This window comes from Cupressus sempervirens, chromosome 6 (assembly GCF_028749045.1).
Source record: "Cupressus sempervirens isolate cs-2001-9-10 chromosome 6, ASM2874904v1, whole genome shotgun sequence".
Lineage (NCBI taxonomy): Eukaryota > Viridiplantae > Streptophyta > Pinopsida > Cupressales > Cupressaceae > Cupressus > Cupressus sempervirens.
Window position 1 is genome coordinate 481,458,104 of NC_143123.1, and position 13,369 is coordinate 481,471,472.

At 32.6% G+C, this 13,369-nt stretch overlaps 2 pseudogenes; both read left to right on the forward strand.

The window, feature by feature from the left end:
* The window catches only part of LOC149553133 (protein NRT1/ PTR FAMILY 4.5-like), a 54,752-nt pseudogene that overhangs the window by 20,162 nt on the left and 21,221 nt on the right, over positions 1-13,369 (forward strand).
* Positions 6,098-8,957, forward strand: LOC149553134 (receptor-like protein EIX2; annotated as a pseudogene).

Sequence of the window (13,369 nt, forward strand, 5' to 3'; positions counted from 1 at the left end):
TTATACTTTTCTAACAAGGTTTTAAGAAAAATATTGCAAGTATTTTTTCCACAAGGAAAAATGGAGATGGGAATTACATTAGAGAAATGAATAGGTAAAATACTAAAAGTCCAATATTTTATGACTTAATAAAAGTGAATACTCGAATCAAGAATTGAAGATGATGAATACTCAATGCTAAAGGAGAGGAAGAAAGGAAAATATTAAGTGGAGAATCATTAAGGTTTACATGCATTAGTATTCTATGCATATGAATTACATAGCTAAATTGAGATATAAATCTTTGGGAAAAAATAAAAAGTTGAGAGTAGGTAATGGAAGCATGCAAAATGCCATCACAAATTACTTAGTTTAGAAATACCTATCGCATCGTTAAAGTCTTTATGTTATTTAATCCTTCAAACAATCATAGGTTAGTGGATTTATCTAAGGATATTGGAGTTTATTCAAAGAGTTTTTCTACTACTATCTTTGATGATTTATTATTGGTGTTTCATAGTCATATCTAATAAACTTTGACTTACATAGGCTTGCACTTTATTGGTACCTTAAGAATGGCCTTGAACACTCATAAAGAATATTTTTGAACAATAAATGCATATAATATAACATTCTACTTGATAAAACATTGAGATTTAAATTTTATATAATTTGTATGTTTTGAAAAGTATGAGCCTTATTCAGAAATTATATTTATATGATCACTTTCATAGTACACAATTCATTCAAGTGATTGATCTAACATATTTTACATATTAAAATTATTTTTTTATAATCTATCAAGTTCAAGTATTCTTGTATATGGACATTCTCTAGCCATTAATTTCCTTAAATCAAATATAATGAAATAAAAGCTCTTTGCGAGCTTGAATCCCTACCTTTTGGGGTCATAGGAAATCATCTTGGAATATTTATGTGGAAGCCCAGTAATGGAAGATCTCAAGACGACAATGACATGACACGAGTTTATCATAGTTGTTGCAAGTGATGTAGGGATATCTTTCTTCTTTTGTTGTGTAAAAGTGCAATTTGTATAAGCAACTATCTTCAATTTTGGATCATTCTTTGTTGGAATCATGTATGATGTAATGGATGAATAGTTTTTTTAACAAATATTATATACTTGTTTGAATTATGTGTATAGCGGAATTCAATGTTTTACATGAAAATTCACATCAAAAATTAAAATCACATTGAAATTATTATTTTTCCAAAATAAAAAATGTCAAGTTATGAAATTCATAAAGAAAATTAATTTTTTCGTATCAAAGTGATCATAATCAATGGCATCAAAGTTAAATATATTTATCATATTTTTATTACAATTTAAAATTATTTTTTTATTTTTAAATCTTAATTGATAAAAAAAACTTAAATTACTTAATTATAGGAAAACTTTAATAATGAAAATGAAAATAAATTATTTTTTAAAAGTAATATTATTTTCCAAATCAGCAATTATGTTCTTTCTAATTACATAAGAATATAATTTAAATATAATAGATGTGAAGTTAATGTTTAAATTAAATTATTTTTCTTTAATTTTAAATTCTAGATTATATAAAAAATGATATATTATTATTTTTATTATTAAAAAAATAGAAAATAAATAAATAAAGAATCTATGTTATTGTATGTCATGCAAGTTTATAAAGTAAACTTAGGGGCAAGCATGTTTACAAAAAGAAAAGACACCATATATTTAAAAATATTTCACTTTCCATTGATATTTCATACTCATGAAACAAAGGAATAATAGGCAGTGGATTAACAAGGAATAATAGGCAGCTCAATGACAAGGCATGAGATGTCATCTACCACATAAAGCAAGGACCCCATCGAACACATTTATCCATCTGTAACAATTGGTAACAAAGCCTGACAAGAGCATTAACTACAACTTTATCTTTTGGATTTTTTCCTACATTTTCGATTAGAAAAAATAGGATTTATGGCCAGGAAAATAGTCATTCACCAATTAGAAAAAGGGATTTTTGTTTTGACAAATGATTTTAAAAATATAAAAGATCTAAAACTTTACTAGAAATATAATGAATACTTACTGAAAAAAGAAATAGAAGGAGGTAAACAAAAACATTAGTTCCTTGTCTTATATAAGGTAGGGACTAATAATTATGTGGTTCTATTTTATATTTTGAACACCTTTTTTATGTTCACTAAGTACTACTTAAAACAAATATTCACACCTACTTGGAAATATAATATTCATCATAAAAATGTTCTTGATTGTGTTTTTCTTTTCCTTTACTAATAAAAATAAAATATTCTATAAAATATTTTATTAATTATGAATTTTCTTACCTTATTGTTAAACATCAATTAAAATTCAACAATGAAAAGTAAGATGACTATCTCATCAAGGGTAAGAGTGTCATATTTGATAGTACCAAGACTAAGATAATTTCACATAAAATTATTACTACTTCACTCTTATAGAATTGTGTTTTCCAATTGGCTAGTCCTAGATCACCTTAAAGGGTTTCCATGATAAATATAACTTAAAAAATACATACTACACACATATAGATAAATTGTTATAGAAAGGAAGGAGAAAGTCATTGGAACACAACTAATATTTTCCATAGTTATTAGTTCACTTCATTGTCTATATAAATAAATAATACACTAGTGCATTTTACCCTAAATTGTGACCAAAAATTGCGACCAAGTATTTTAAATGGGTTGGTTGGTCGAGTTATAAAGAATTTTTTTTTTAATTTTTTAATAACATGCCCAGGTTAGATGCAATTGCGACAAATTATTTCTGTCGCAATTGCGACACACACACACAGCATAAAACAAAAAAAAAGGGCAAAAATATAACACATTTCATTTGGCACGAGGGTTGCTTCTTGATGTGCTGGTGGTCGACCTCCATTGACCCACCACTTCAACTCCTTCACTTCTAGCATTTCGCTCACAGGAGGGCATAGATTTTCAAGGGTGGGTTCTGGAAGAGAGGACTCAGCATTGTGTGGACCATTGTAATAGGTAAGAGTTTAGCACTATATGGTTTTCTTTACCATGGCATTGTGTAGGGTTGTAATATATAAAATTTTGGTGGTAACTCCCACAGTCTAGTTTTGTCGCCCTCTATCTTGTCCAGACTCCACACAGATTCACCATGAATGGCTTCATCCCTTCTTCCAAGAACTCAACTCCTCATGCATGATCAAGCCTTGGATCGTGCCTTTTTCTGCATTCAAGCCCTTGTTTATGTATTGTTAGTTGGTACATGATTTACATGATTTATTATCCTCCTATATTCAATAGTAGAAAGTGTTCCCTTCTCTGCTATGTGGTGTCAATTCAACCACACTATAAGGGGTTTCATAAGAATGCGCTTGGGGACTCCATGTTGGCGGCATTTTCTCCAAAATTAGTGGTTTGAGCACTCCATGTATTAATCTTGTGCTACTTTTTCAGTACTGACTACTTAATGCATCCCAATCTTCTGCAACCACATGTTGTATTCATCTTGTGGAACTTTTGGTCCATCAAACTATCCGTTAGAAGGGCTTTGAATGTGCATTACAAAAACTTTCAAACAACTGTAATACTATGTACCATATAATAGCTGAAAACAACAGTACTTATGAAAAGAGATTGAAGTTATATTGAGCCCATTGAATTGAACGAAGAAATTAACCAAGATAATCTTTGATTTCATGTGGAAAGTGGCTTGGTGAGATATTCATTTATGCTGCCCTGACAAGGCTTTTTTTGCTGTGGCATCCTACTTTTGGGGAGCTGAAAAACTGACAATTCAGATCTTAATTCAGTGTGCTGAGAAAGTTCTACCAAAAACATTTAGATTTTCTGAACCTATGTTATGATTGACTTCATTGACTTCAACTATTTCACTATTTTAAGCTTCATGCAATAATTTGGCTCACGTTTTACGTCAATTGTACAATGCAATTTCTTTTAGACACTCCAATGGTTTGAATCTATAGCTTGTGACCTTTTGTCTACCCATTACTTCGGTTATTGGTAAAACTGATGAATAATATTCTATATTTGGAGAAGTTATTATGGATTGAAGAAATCTTAGCTTGTTTAATAATATTTTATATAGGATCATGAGCTTTAGATTGGAACTTTTTATATTGGGAGCAACATAGTAATTATATTTGTTATTTGATATGGAAGTAGAATTCTTAGAGTGAAACTTTTTGGATTGACAGTTGAGAATGATATATTTTTGTTATTGGATGTAAGAGTATGAGTTATAGATTAATATTTCTTGGACAAATAATCAAGAATAATAATAATTTTTTATTTTTTGATATGAGAGCATGAGTCTTAGATTAGAGCTTCTTCAATTGTAAGCTAAGAGCAATAATTGTTTTTGTTCTAGTCTGTATGGGAGCAAGAGCCTTAAACTAAAACCTTTTTAGTTGAGTGCCAAGGAAAATAATTATTTTTGCTACTTGGTATGGAAGCCTGCGACCTAGCTTGAAAAACCTCTTTGATAAGAACCAAGAACCATAATTTTTTTTGTTACTTGATATGAGAGCACAAACCTTAGATTGGGATATTCTTAATTGGTAGTGAAGAACACCAATCATCTTTGTTACTTGGTATGGGAGTGCGAGCCTTGTACTGAAACCTCTTCAACTAAGAGCCAAGAACAATAATTGTTTATGTTACATCACTAAGGGAATTTCCCTCTCATTTGCTTATAGACCGTCCAGAACTGGTGGAAATCAGGAAACTAATATGCTGACTGGTTTGAGATTTATTTTCTTCTACATTAAATAGAATCTTCTTGAAACTTAATGGAAGTTTGGTGCTTTCGCTAATTGCATGTTATTCACAGGGTTACCAAATAGTGTTAGCAAAAAATTTCTAGTTGCATTTGAGATGCACAAATCTTAGCTTTTTCAACTAGTTATGGGTATTTGTAAGGGTAATTAAAAATGTCACATTTATCACTTGTAGTGGTGCATTGACTGGCTGGATTGGGGGCATCATAGAAGTTCAATTCATTGACTTTATTTTAATGTTCTCCACGAGCAATTTAGTGTACCTATTTAACAATTTTCTCCTATACTTCTTTCCTTCTATTATGTGGCCTTATCTCACCAAACTTTTCTTCTTTGCTTTTGCATTGATTTGTGTCTTATCAATACATTTGTATTTTATTGATGGAAACTTATGGCTCAGAATTAGTGTTTTGTGTTTTACTGAGGAGATAATGGAAAATGTAGAAGTATCCTTTTAAATGGAAATGTTGAAAATATGCTTTGCATATATACAACTAAGCTAGTCTTGATACCAAGGATGTCTATGAGATAAGGTAATATCTTCCAAAACTCATAACACATTTGTACATGATCCATAAATAAGCATTATAACAAGTGAACAATAAGGTAAAGGCCATGTGAGATAAATGTACATTTAATATATAGTAATTATTCTATTACAATTTGAAATGATTAGAATTCTTGAGTAGTAGTATATGAAATACTATACATCTCTAATGTAGTTTGTCTAGCATTTAGGAAAAACAATGGCATCATAGAATATCATTTCTTTAATATTTTGAGAGTTAAAAACTATGGTGAAATTCTTATATATTTTTAATATTTCAAAAGTGTCATATAAATGTGGAACCAATTTTTGTTGTGTCTTATAAATGTGGAACCACATTACAGTGTGAGTTTGGTATATCCCTACCTTACCTTCACGCATTCTATTAATGGATTTTGACTGCAGTGAAAACAAAACCTTCCATAATTATTAATTATAAGTCAAGTAATATTTTGAATCATAATGATTCTGGGATTTATATACATAAGTTGTCTATTTTTAATCTTTCAAATGTGCTTTACTTGCTGCAGTTATTTCTATAAATTAGGATTTTCTGAATGTAATTTTTTGACATCTCTAGTAAAACTTAATCTTGTTTGGCATCCTCTTGGGCGATGGAGTTAAACAATTACAATATAGGAGTTATAAACTAGTATAGGAGTAGTTATGCATATAATTTCATACATTTGCACTATAATTTTCAGAAATGTGGAAGCACAACACTGCAATCACAATACCAAATCCAACTCCATAACTTAATATGTCAACTTCAATAGCATGTATCGAAGATGAGAGAAGTTCTCTGTTAGATTTCAAGGGTGGCCTTTATCTTTCCTCGGGTCAGTTATCCTCTTGGCATGGATTGAATTGTTGCGAGTGGGAGGGCGTTGGCTGCGATTATCATACATCGCATGTGATTACCCTTGATCTAAGCAATCAGTTGAGTGGTGAAATTCATCCATCGCCATTTGATCTACAACACTTGCAGCACTTGGATTTCAGCTGGAATTACTTTCAAGGTATTTCTATTCCTCCACAGCTCTCAAAATTGTAGAGGCTTTCATTTCTTAGCTTGTCAAATGTTGGATTTGGCGGTGAGGTCCCTCTAGTGTTGGGAGATATGTCAAGCTTGCGTCATCTGGATCTTTCATATAATTGGGAATTTAAGGTTAGTAAGTTTGATATATGGGCCAGAGGTCTGAGAAGCCTTGAATTCTTGGGAATGAATGAAGTGAACTTGACAATGGGCTCGAAGTGTTGGGGTGAGGCCCTCAGCAGTCTTCACAATCTCATCCAGATTCAACTATCTAGTTGTGGGCTGTCAGGTAATATTCCAGATCTATCAAATTTGACCTCTTTGTCCCATCTACATTTATCATGGAATTCATTCCCATTTGAACTACCCTCTTGGATTGAGAATGTGTCTTCGTTAGTTTCACTTGATCTCAGCTATAGTAATCTAAATGGCTCCATCCCTTCCAATTTCATGCCCCGTTCAAAATTAAGAATTCTTGACCTTAGTGGTAATAATGACTTGAAGGGAAACCTTTCTTTCATTTTAGGCCATTCCAACTCACTTGTTGCTCTATCTCTTTCTGGCTGCAATTTAAGTGGAGAGTTTCCCCACTCTATTGCAAACTATTCAAAACTTGAGACCATGGATTTTTCACGTAATAATTTGGAGGGAACTATGCCATCCTCTTTTGATAGCCTTTTATCCCTTGCACATCTAGACCTCAGTAACAACCAACTATTAGGAAGAATCCTAAACTCCAATTCAAAGCTGGAAAGTTTAAGAGTATTGTTACTCAACCATAATCATCTGACTGGCTAGATTCCACCCTCTCTATGTGAGCTTTCAACATTAAGTGAGCTGCATCTAGGCAATAACCAACTGTCAGGAACAATTCCAGATTCTCTTTTGAAGATGGCCAGTTTAAAAGTGTTGGTGCTTGCTTCTAACATATTAAGAGGCAATATTTCATTTTAGATGCTCAAAAATTTAACTCGCTTATGAGGATTGGACCTTTTTGAAAATCAGTTATCTATTACTATATCTGCAAGTTGGATTCCACAATTTGACCATTTGGAGTACTTGGCATTGAGGTCTTGCAATATAGAAGGTGCTTTCCATGCATTTTTGTCCCAAAAATATCAATTGAAGGAACTAGATCTTTCAAGTACCAAAATTATGGGAAATATTCCTTCATGGTTGTGGGATCTTCCTAATCTCGATATGCTAATTCTTTTAGATAACAATCTGGAAGGTTCTCTACCCTGGCAGATATCCCATCGATTTTCTGTGGTGGATTTGCAAGGGAATAGATTGTATGGCACACTTCCTACTTTGGATTTTGTTTCATTCCTATTAGATCTGTCAGATAATATGTTTAATGGCTCGATTCCAAACATTAGACCTCCATTAGATATTTGGGCATTGATCTTTCTATCATTGTCAGGAAATAACCTCTCTCGAGAAATTCCAAGTTCTACTTGCACAAATTCAGATAGAGTGGGCATTTTGTACTTGTCACATAACAAGTTGACGGGAAATATCCCTATAACTATAAGGTCATGTTCTCAATTAGTGGTTTTAAAATTGGCTCACAATGATTTGGAAGGGGATATTCCAGAGGAGTTGGGAAATCTCATAGCTCTTCATGCACTAAATCTCAATGGTAATAGGTTTCAAGGTAATATTCCTCTGTCCCTTTCAAATTGCACAAGTCTCAAAATATTTGATTTGGGAAATAATAAATTTGAAGGTAAAATTCCTGTTTGGATTGAAAAGCTAAAAGATTTGAAAATTTTGAGCTTAACCTCTAATAATTTTGAAGGTAAAATTCCATCCCAACTTATGAGGTTGCAGAATCTCCAAATTCTAGATTTATTGAGTAATTGTTTATCGTATCCCTCAAGATCTAAGTAATCTATATGCTATGGTCAATCAATCTCAAATTATTGATGAATGACTTACCTTCTCTTATTTCACTGATTTAAATCTGGACTCTCCTTATGAATCAAAGTTTGAGGATGAAGTAACAATTTGGATAAAAGGAAGGGTTCAAACATACGAGAAGATAATCTATGCAGACAAGTTCATGGATCTCTCATATAACAACCTCTCAGGCAATATTCCTCCAGCATTGGAAGTCCTCCAAGGTTTAATTTCTCTCAACTTCTCAAATAATCAGCTATGTGGTTCAATTCCTAAATCCTTGGCAAACATGGCTTGTTTAGAGTCTCTAGATCTTTCAGAAAATAAGTTGTCAGGAAAAATTCCTTTCAAATTTTCAAATCTAACCTTCCTCAAAGTATTGAATCTTTCAAACAACATGTTTTCAGGATTAATACCATAGGAAAAACAATTCGCAACATTTGAGGCTTCCTCCTTTTTAGGAAACCCCAACGTTCATGGGTTTCCCCTTGAAAATATGACACTGGGTTGTGGTTCAGGTTGCAGAGAGCATCAAGCAGAATGGAATAAGACTACAGTTGGTAGCAGCAAAGATATAATGGAGAGTCGATGGTGGGTAGTGGGATTGGGATTAAGTTATGGAGTTGGATTTGGTATTGTGATTGCAGTGTTGTCCTTCCATAGTAGTTATAAACTAGTATAGGAGTAGTTATGCATATAATTTCATACATCTGCACTGTAATTTTATTTTTATGCATGGTTAGAACACTAGCTATAGTTTCTTAGTTTAGGAATTGAAGCATTATATAAACAAGTATGTACAATGTAAATAATATTGACAATTTTTTTGCAATAAAGCTTTATGCAATTGTTGCTTCACTCATGGTGTGAGAATGCTTATATCTATGTCATTTCATTTTTTTCCACATCTTGTTCAAACCATATAATGCAATCTCATCTATGAAGCGTATTAAAAGCTAAGGATTTGGAGTGACTCATATACAATTCATTTTTTGTCATTTCATTATATGGTTTGAACAAGTGTAGAAAAAAATCAGATTTTTATTATGAATTTTCTATTCACCAATCTATGTTAAACTAATCATCAAGGTCACTTTCCTAATACTTTATGAACTGGATGCTATTCGCAAGGTCTGTTTCCTAATACTCATTATAGTACTTGCTATTCAATTGAGATGGACACAGCTCATTAGTTTGTTTGTATTCTCTTTGGATTTTGTTAAAGAAGACAACTGAATGCTATATGAACTAAAAGTTATGTGGTGTCAATAGGCTTGTGCATCTCTTGAGCCAAATTACCAGCCCCAATGACATTTGTTGTTGTTCAAAAGTGGCACCATACTAGACTATTTGCAAACAACCATGTAGATAGGCATTCTATAGATAGACTTGGGAATATCTTGCCAAGTCTTCAGTACATAATAAAGCAACTAAATTTCATAAATTGTTTTTTTGATAGTTGATTTGTTTAAATATTGCCCATCAAAAATTACTCAGTACATCTCATCTTTTTTCTGCACAGGAGCTTGTAGTTCTGAAGAATTTGATAGCGAAGAATTTGAAGAAGATATTGTCGCAAAGGTATATTTGGTGTTCTTTTTTAAGTGAAAATGTGATTGGAAATTTTTTATATTTTCATATTTCACTTGTAGAAAGGTCAAATTTTAAATAGAGGTGAAGTTGTATGGATTTAAGTCTCTTCTTCATTATTTATAATGCTCTCGATTCCTCCTTTGTAGCAGTAAAAATACTTGTTTATTTTCACCTTTCCAGATACCCTTTACCAGGTTCTTCAAGATTCCAAAATATCTTGGGCTGACCCCACTCCAGCATGTCCTAACTCCTACTTGGTTCAGAGACCTAACTCCTTTTTATATGTTTCTTCCTCTTACTACTCCATCTACAGGTTGCAAACAAATAATCCTTCTTCCACCAACGAGTCATTCTATTCAAGAAAGACCATGTCTGACAATATCAACACACACAAAAAAAAGGGAGACAATTGTTGGACTGTGGTCTAACTTAAAAAGAAAAGGTGATGGAAAATTTTATTATCCTTGCAAAATGTGTAAGGGCTTAAAGACTCGAAGATATCTAATCACAACAGTTGAGCAATAGTGTAGGCAACATGGTCACATTGAAGAGGGAAATGAGTATTGCCCATTGGTATGTATTTTAATAGTTTATAAATTACATAAGACATGATTTGATGATGACATCATGGTCATGGTTAATATAAGGTCATCATTTTCATATAGGACAACATCCCTGAGTTTTATGTTATGGACCATGACAATTTGGAGAATGTAGATTTCCAAACAAGAGATCATGGAGGTGTGAATATTGAAGTAGAAGGTAATGATACCATGGAAGAAGACCAGGATGATGAAGATCATGATGATCAAGATGATGATGATGATGATGCAGAGCTTAATGTACCTTTACTTGAGAAGGCACACTAGTCCTTATATGAAGGCTCTTCTTACTGTTGTATTGCTATTGCTGAACTTGAAGGTTATGAATGGTTTATCCAACGTAGCAATGACACGTATGTTAAGGTATGCCATCTTCTTTCATTATTTTACTCCTAGTTCCCTTACAATTAACATTGGGTTCGTATAGCAATTAATATTCTTTAAATTAAGAAATTATATTTTTGGTTGTAGGTTGATAGGTGAGTGTTTGTTACCACCATCAAACATTCTACCTCGCTCATACCGAGAATTATCTGCCATCATGAAAGATATTGGAATGGAGTATCAAACAATACATGCATGTTCGAATGATCATATTATATATCATAAATAGCATGAATTTGCAACACAATGCCCTACTTGTCATATTAGTAGATATCAATCAGATTGATTAACAAAAAAGGTGCCTCGCAAGGTTCTTCGGCATATTCCCATTATTCCACATCTGCAATGATTATTCAAGTGCAATAGCTTGGTACAATTTATGGATTACCATGCATGCAATAAAAGTCAAGATGACATTATGCGAATGCCTGCAAATAGTTTAAAATTTAAGGAAATAGAGGAAAAATGGCCACACTTTAAAGAAGAACCTTGTAATCTCAAGCTTTCATTGGTAGCAAACGGTGTCAATCCTTATGGAGAGATGAGATCTACTTATTCGGTGTGGCCTATTTTTGTTATCAACAATAACATACCTCCTTGGTTGTCCATAAAGAGAGAGCACATAATGCTGACATTGATTGTTCCAAGTATTTTTTGATTTAGTGGTCATCTAAATTAATTTATTATTACTAATCCATCAAATGGTCAAAAGAATTATGTAATGTTTTTGCTCATTCAACTAGGTAAGTACCAAGTTAAAGATATCAACGTATATATTGAACCCCTTATCAACGAGTTGGTGGTGTTATGGAATGGGGTTACTATGTATGACATTTGTAGACCAATAAGACAAAGATAGTTTCAATTTCATGCAATGCTTGTATGGACAATACATGATGCCCCTAGGCTAACACATTTTTTTTGTATGTTCTCTTCTTGACACCTCTTTTTTGGTATGTCAAAGTTAACACATTTAATCCAATTATACACCATCTTGTAGGTCTTCAGACAAAGGGTAAATTTGCATGTGTAGTTTGTGGTCCAAAGAAAAAATCTCGTCATTCAAAAAGTTTAAGAAAGTAGGTGTTTGATAAGCATAGACACTTTCTGCACAGAAATCATAAGTACCCAATTATCAAAAAACATCTTTTCAATGGTCTAGAAGAGGCTACGTCAAAGCCACAGAGAATGACACCTTGCCTATGGAAGTTGGCATACAATAAAATAAATCATCGAGGTAATGTCATTCGATTTGATGGTTTTTGTTTCAAATTTATATTTCAATATTGTGTTTTGTTTACTGATGATGTGATTGATGCTTGTGAAGGTCGTCAAGACATCAATGACCAACTTCCAAAAGGACTAAAAATTTATCCTATGCAATTTACTAGGTTTTTGTACTATGAGCAACTCCCAATTGTGCATTTGTTTGATCCTATGCATATTGGAAAGAATGTAGCAGAGACATTATGGAAAATCTTGGATGGAAGGCGTGACAAAGATCAAATTGTCAAAACTTGTAGTGACATTGAAGAATCCAACCGTGCAATGAAAAATGGCATTCGATCAAATAACAATGGAGACCAGATTGATACAAGTGCCCTTAGTTGGTTATTGTCAGAGCAGCAGAGCAATGCTATAAAAGAAGTCATAAAAAAATACGATTTCCCACAGGATTTGCTGCGAACATAAACCCTGTCATATCAAATAAAAGTGAATTTGGGCCAGGGTTGAACACACACAATTGACATACATTTATTAAGGTAATTCATGTTATTTTTTATTCACTATATATTTATATACTGCATGTAGTTTCAATTGCATTTTTTTATAAAATATTAACAAGATCATTTTACAAATATTGTAGTACGTTCTACCTCTATCTCTCCCACGCCACTTCATCAACAATGTCAAATAGGTTATATATGATCTTGGAAAATACATGAGGTGGTTGTCATCTCAAGAAATCAATAAAGAAGATAAAAAATATTGGAAGAGAAAAATTCCTCTTCTGATGTGTGAAATGCAAAAGTGTCTACCTCCAAGTTTTTTCAATGCACAAGAACACTACCTCATACATCAAGTTGAGGAGATTGAATTGTGTGGACCTGTACCAACCAGGTCAATGTGGATGGTTGAGAGGCACTTAAAATTTTTGAAAGGCTTGGTTCGACAGAGAGCACATCTCGAGGGTTCTATGGTGGAGGGATATATGGTATACCAGACCATGGTGTACATTAGTGAATATCTTCCTAAGTTTGTAGCAAAGATCCATGTAGATCGTATTTGGGATCCCAACTCAATTAACAAATTCGAAGGGGAGTACTTGATGGGCAAAGGTAGATCGAGGAAAGTGAGAGGTAAATCTAATATGTTATTGTAGTTAATTCATTCTTATAAATCTTCAATATAAGTTATGTTTAATTGGTGTATTTTTTTGAAATAGGTGGTCGAGAGTGAGATGCAATACATTTGTATATTGCAAACAATCTTGATTGGATGACGAAATGGATTG